This window comes from Etheostoma spectabile, unplaced genomic scaffold, assembly GCF_008692095.1.
Source record: "Etheostoma spectabile isolate EspeVRDwgs_2016 unplaced genomic scaffold, UIUC_Espe_1.0 scaffold314, whole genome shotgun sequence".
Taxonomy (NCBI): Eukaryota; Metazoa; Chordata; class Actinopteri; order Perciformes; family Percidae; genus Etheostoma; species Etheostoma spectabile.
The window spans coordinates 1,317,599-1,324,981 of NW_022605583.1; the positions used below are offsets into that span (position 1 = coordinate 1,317,599).

General features: G+C 40.6%; 1 protein-coding gene across 1 annotated transcript in view; it reads left to right on the forward strand.

Annotated features, from left to right (window-relative positions):
- The window catches only part of gfra4a (GDNF family receptor alpha 4a), a 158,741-nt gene that overhangs the window by 113,762 nt on the left and 37,596 nt on the right, over positions 1-7,383 (forward strand). The window lies entirely within an intron of this gene.

Consider the following 7,383-nt stretch of genomic DNA (forward strand, 5'->3'; position numbering starts at 1 on the left):
ACTGCATCCCTTTTTAGAGTGAGTGTTAGAGCTGTAGACAGGTGGGAATAAGCAAAATTTACGTCCCAGGAGAATAAGTTGCATGTTATAGTGCCACAAGAAACAAGACAGCCCGTTCTGGGCCAATCGGTTCCAAATATGACACTTTATCGTGACTGGAGCTGAAATTTTGAAGATGTAGGATGTATGGAGAGATGCCTGATCCCCCACCACAAGTATCATCACCATCCAGTCAGTGGTGTTAGATTTATTCTATGTGACAACTGTATGAATTCATGAATATATCACACCCCCTCTCGGGTTTTATGAATGTAATTTAAAACGCTGGAATAAAGTAGTGAGATGGATCGTTGAACAAGTTTGATCGCTTCTGACAGGGATGTAAAAACGTAACCCAATTATAAATTCAACACAATTTACATTCTTTTACCAGTGATTAGTGGGCCGTACAAGCGAACATCATTCACCAATTTGTTTTCATTTGCTCAAAGAGCAATCCGCTGATTTCACACATCAATGTCCGTTTACTTGCAATGGTTGAGAATGTCTTCTGAAAACCACGGGATCAATAAAGTCTCCTCCTTATCCACTTTAATACATTTTAGGCTATTCATTAAATTTGCTATAATTAATTTGAATATGCAGAGTAACTAAAGCTAGAAAAATAGAGAAGTAAAAAATGAATACATCACTTGAAAGTACCTTACAGTTGTATTAAAGTACGGCATAGTTACTCTCCACGGCTGATATAATTCAATAATGTTAGGTGTAGCAAGCCAATATTAATTAGCCGCATTTCTATCTGTCTGCAGCTCGGTCACCTGTTGGGACACAGGTGTTGTCCGTACCGTTGGTTTCTGGCTCGGACCCCGGGACCCGAAAGGGACAGCTCGCTTCAACGCAGGTAATATCCAGAAAATTATATCCACTCTCAGATGTCTCTGAAGTCACCTCAACACTCGAATACAGGAATAACCCTCACAGCTGTTTTTTTTCTGTGAAGAAATGTTTTGCGGTGTTGGTGAATTCTTCAAAAAACAAAACACCACTAATGTTGTGTTGTAATGGCGTTACTGAGATTTTAATGGGTCATATTACCAAATTGAATTGGTAATGTATATATTGCGTTATAGCAAAAAGGAATACACTACTGTAATTGCATTACTTGCATTGCGCGTTACTCCCAACACTTTAGTTAACATATAATGATCTGAGACTGTTTGGAGAAGGTTAGGCATTTTTTTTAAAACTACCTGGAGGTGATTAGATGAACCATGTGTCTTTCACTTCTTCTATTCTGTAGCTGTAGCTCCCAGTATCCCCACAGGACTGTCACAAGTTCAGACACAAGCATTGCTTGAAGCCGGGCAATTGATTTTTGTTGGGTATGTGATCCTGCAATTCTCACGTGATCTTGTGATATCGCAAGAATCCAGTGCCGTGCAAGGTAACATTTACCAAATAGTCCTAGGATTCAAGAGTTACGATGCGAGGTGTAGAATCTAGAGTTTTTCTTAGAGCTTTACCAAATTGGAGGGAGGAAAAAGTCAGATATCTGCGTCTTTTTTTATCTGCTCTCCACACGTCCCCAAGCTCTATCAGACTAATGGAAGTGTAATACTCTGTGCTGTTGTATGCCTTTAAGAAAATTTGACGACACAAAGTCAACAAAACATGGCCCCAACCAACAGCAATATGTGGTACTGGTACGGGAGGACACAGGCTGAATAAGAACAGATGTATTGTAATGTTTACAGTTGTTTAATGGAAAGAAACAATGTAATGTTGTATTAATAGGAGAGATTAATTTTTCCCCATACGGTTAGTTGACCTTTCATATTCACAGCATCACTGTTTTTTGTCCCATTCTTTATTATCTTTATTGGCAAGAGATTTGCAACATTAATAACAGTTACAAAGTAAAAAAAAACAACTGTTTCACTTTCTTTTCTTGTTCATGCAGTCCTGCTGATGAATTTAGTGCAGCCCTGTTTCCATGTGGCCATTTTGAGTCTTGTATAATTCCATTTTCTTACAGTTGTGCTTTTTGTACTTATGATACAAGGCATAGCAACTTTATTGATATAGCCCATTCCAGCAGCAGCGCAATTCCAAGGGCTTTGCATAAGTATGTGTCAGTTACCCATAGGATTTCTTCAATCAACGTTATGTTCAACTGAAGCTTCACTGAACAAGTGTAGAGAAAACAATCCCCAGACCAGTCTCCTGCTCCGATTTACAACGTGCCACTAACCTGTCCCTCTCTGTCGTTTCCTGCAGGAGTCCACGTCTGGCGCTGTCTTCAGGCGGGAGGGACTGCCTGCGTGCCGGAGACACCTGCTCCAGCGACGACACCTGCAGCCCGCGACGCTGCGCACCCTCCGGCAGTGTGTGGCGGGGGACGGCAGCGTGAAGTGGGGCCCGGGGCCCGAACCATTGTGAGAACGCCATGACGGCGCTGCTGTCCACGCCTTTGCACGGCTGCCAATGTAAACGAGGCATGAAGAAGGAGAAGACTGCCTGAGTATTACTGGAGTCTGCATCAGTCCGTGCTGCACGGTAAGACCAGCATAACAAACCATCTGATGGTTCTGCTCCCGATTGGGGGGCGAGCAGGTGCAGTGTGTTTTCAGGATTATCAAGCGGTGTGCCTTACATACACATAAATTAGACGTCCACTCCAGGAGCTAACAGTTAATTCCATACTGAACTAAAAACAGTGATTATTGTGTTAAAGAATAGTTAAACCTGAGGCTCTGATTCGTTTTGTTACCCACATTAATTTATTTTCTCATTTTGTGCTATTATATTTTTGTACCCTTTTTGCTGCTTTCAAGTGATATGATTGCTGGATATACCAAACTAACTTTTCTTCACTCTCTTGGAGCACCAGAGACAGCTGAAGGAACATCGCAACTGTTGAAAAAGGTTGGGGGAAAAAGGCACTACATAACGCTTTCCATGCCTATTATTTCGCTAAGAGAAACTCAATAAAAAGCCATTTGCCATCACTAAATATCAAACAAGTCCAGACACTATATCGTATTAAGTTGCTGTGAGATGAACATTCACCACTTCTAAACAGAGAGAACATAACGTCACTCGGAACTTTCTCCGCAGCGCTAGCGTGCAACGCGAGAAAATCTCGGAGCAGACACAGCAGTTTTCATCCGACTCACCCCGGAGATATATATGTGTGTGTGTGTGTGTGTGGTGTATGTGTGTGTGTGTGTGTGGGTGTGTGTGTGTGTGTGTGTGGGTGTGTGTGTGTGTGTGGAGTTATATATGTGTGTGTGTGTGTATATATATAAGTGTGTGTGTGTGTGTGGTGTGTGTGTGTGTGTGGGGTGTGTGTGTGTGTGTGTGTGTGTGTGTGTGGTGGTGTGTGTTGTGTGTATAGTGTATGTATATATAGGTGTGTGTGTGTTGGTGTATATATATATATATTATATATTATATATTTATGTGTGTGTGGCATTTGTGGATATATATTTGTATTATATATGTGTGTGTATATATATGATATAATATTATATATATTTATTATGGTACAGGCTAAAAATTGGAACTATTCTCATTCAATGCGTTTTCTTTATTTCAATTTGAAACAAAAACAACACAAAATAAGCATAGAGAAAAATATATACAGATGTACAGTATAACTATATGGCCAATGTTTGGACACACCTTCTCATTCATGCGTTCCTTTTTTTCATGACTATTTACGTTGTAGATTATACAGAGGCATCAAAAACTGAATGAACACCTAGGAATATGTACTTAACAAAAATATTTGAAATATGTGAAAACATGTATTTTAGTTTCTTCAAAGTACCCCCCCCTTTACTTTTTGATAGCGCTGTAAACCCTTGGTGTTCTCTCAATGAGCTTCATGAGGTTGTCACTGAAATGGTTTAACTCACAGGTGGCCTGTCAGGAACGACCGGGAAGCATGGAGGAGGAGGTGTGATGGTGTGGGGGGGCTTTGCTGGTGACACTGTTGGGGATTTATTCAAAATTGAAGGCATAAGAACCAGCATGGTACACACATCCTGCAGCGGCATGCCATCCATCGGTTTGCGTTTAGTTGGACCATCATTTATTTTTGCAGAGTGAAGGCAAAGGACGCAAGTGCTGAGCATCTTGGAATCCTTCAAGACTGTTGGGAAACAATTTCAGGTGAAAACTCTGGAAGCTCATCGAGAGAATGCCAAGAGTGTGCAAAGCAGTAATCAGAGAGAAAGGGTGGCTACTTTGAAGAAACTAGAAAATAAGACATGTTTCCGTTTATTCACACTTTTTTGTTAAGTACTAATTATATGTGTTCATTCATAGTTTTGATGCATCAGTGATAATTACAATGTAAATAGTCATGAAAATAAGAAAACACATTTAATTAGAAGGTGGTTCCAAACTTTTGGCCTGTAATGTGTATATATACAGTGGTGTGAAAAAGTGTTATTTCCAAAGCTTTGAGAATCCAGCACAACCACAGTGAGAGCCATTATCCACAAATGGCGAAGACATGGACAGGGTGGGAACCTTCCAGGAGTGGCCGGCCGCCCAAAATTCCCCAAGAGCGCCAGCAACGACTCATCCAAGAGGTCACAAAAGACCCACAAACAACGTCCAAAGAACTGCAGGCCACTTGCCAGTTAAGGTCAGCGTTCATGCCTCCACTCAGGAAAAGACTGGGCAAAAATGGCCTGCATGGCAGAGTTCCAAGGAGAAAACCACTGCTGAGCAAAAAGAACATCAAAGCTCGTCTCAATTTTCCACACACATCTTGATGATCCCAAGACTTTTGGGACAACATTCGTGGACCGATGGACAAAAGTGGAACTCTTTGGAAGTGTGTGTCTAAGTATATCTGGCGGAGAAGGACAGCATTTCATAAAAAGAACATTATACCAACAGTAAAATATGGTGGTGGTAGGTGATGGTCTGGGGCTGTTTTGCTGCTTCAGGACCTGGAAGACTGCCGTGATAAAAGGAACTATGAATTCTGCTGTCTACCAAGAGATCCTGAAGGAGAAGTCGACCATCTGTTGTGTACTCAAGCTGAAACGAACTTGGGTTCTGCCGCAGGACATGATCCTAAACACACCAGCAAGTCCACCACCGAATGGGAAGAAAAACAAAATGAGACTTTGGAGTGGCCTAGCCAAAGTCTGACCTGAATCCTATTGAGATGTGTGTGTATGACCTTAAAAAGGCCGTTCATGCTCAAAAACCTCTAATGGAACTGATTGGACAGTTCTGCAAAGATGAGTGGGCCAAAATTTCTCCAGGACGCTGGAAAGGTCCATTGCACGTTATCGCAAACCCCCCAAGAGGCCCAAATGTCACCACATCTGAATTGGTTTTGTGACTAGATTGATTGCTAATTTGTTTGGAATGAACCACAGTAAAGAACAATATAATGTAAGTTTCAAAATCTAGTTTTAGGTCTGTTATGGTTTTTTGTTAGAGGGACCATGTACAAATTAAGCTTAGATTGGCCGAAAAAACACCGACCCTACCCGAGCCCATGGACGTTGTGTCTGAACCAGCCCAGCCCGACACATGAACCGTAATTATGAGCCCAACAGTGTTTTAATACATGGGCCGGTATAACTGACGTTCTCAACTACAATTCCAAGTTGTTTGAACTAGAGAAATCTTTTATTATTTATTATCTTATCAAATTCTAAATGAATCATGCATGTTTAAAGTTAATTCTCGTTTTTATTTTTGCTTTACATCTTCAAGGTCCATGTTGCACTTAACTACAATACCCTGCAGGGCGGTGTGCAGGAGACGCTGCGCATGACAAGTGTTGCATAACTTTGTAGCCTTACTTGTGCAACTTTGTACATATTTGTTGCTTAGGCATAAAAATATAGGCTATATAATATTTCGATTATGGCTAGCTTCTCCCACCAATTAGGCTAATAAGTACGATTAAAAAAAACACAAATAATTGATCAAGGTCCGGCCCAGCCCGAGGACAGTGTCGGGAAATATCGGCCCAGCCCATCCTGAAGATGTTTAACCTCAGTTTACTAGACTTATTTGGAAGAGAGAACTAAGGAGATTAAAACCCAAATATCCAAACACCTATCACAGTTTAGACCCTCTTCTAGGTTCAGTTTTGACCCACTGTACTTGTAGTTGTTGTGCAGCACAGTTTTATTGTGGAATGAGCGAACATTTCTTACCTTGCACCATAATGTAAATTGTAATTTCCCCATAGGAGATCAATAAAAAAAAAAAAAAAAAAAATTGGATTCTCGCAACATCACAGATCACGCCAAACATGAAAGGATCACATTCAAATCCATCTTGTCAGGCTTCAAGTAGTCTCAGGAAGGTCTGGCTGGTCACACAACAACAAAAAACGCCTTGGTTTATGGCATTTCTTTAAACCAATCACAATCCTTGGGGGGTGCTAGGCACTGGACGCCACGCAGCAACGGTGTCTCTTCAAAATAGTCTCAGGAAGGAACTTGCTTTGATGGAACGTGTAACAAAAAACTCAGATTGGACAGATAGTCTAGCTAGCTGTCTGGATTTACTCTGCAGAGATCTGAGGACCAGGTAACCATAGTCCTCAGATTGGACAGATAGTCTAGCTAGCTATCTGGATTTACCCTGCAGAGATCTGAGGACCAGGTAACCATAGTCCTCAGATTGGACAGATAGTCTAGCTAGCTGTCTGGATTTACCCTGCAGAGATCTGAGGACCAGGTAACCATAGTCCTCAGAAATCCACCAGAGGTTAGAACGCCAACACAAAGACATCCGGCAGATGGCAGCAATATCGTCCCGGCCCTCGGGTCGGGTCAGGCTTGGGCTCAGGAAGAGAATCTAAACTCTAATATAGAATAGTAGGCACAAATGTTACTATATGAATTATTATACCAACTTCTTTGCTTAACCCTTGTTTTGTCTTTCAGTCAAAATTGAACATCAACACTTTTGTTGATGCTTGTCGATTAAAAAAAAAAAAACTTTTATTTATTTTTTCCTTTTTTCAAAACTTTAGACGCTTTTTTTGGTTTGTCACCTATTTGGACGTTTAACACTAACTTATCTTTAGTTTTAGTTATTTATGGAATGTATGGTCAATGAACCTCATTTATAGGAAATTATACCTAATGTTTGAGTTAGAAAAGCATAAATTAGGAATTATTGAGACTAAAATTAAAGGAATGGATGTTGATGATAATCACAGACTGGAATATGTCTACTTTTACTCAATACTATTTCAAAACCACTTCAATGTTTTTTCAAATGCTATAAAATTGAATAAGACGGCCCAAAATTAATGAAAGTAGACTGTACTTGCCAAAGAGCGTTGGGTGGAATCAATCATGTTATTTTGGGGAATTTAAAAGAACA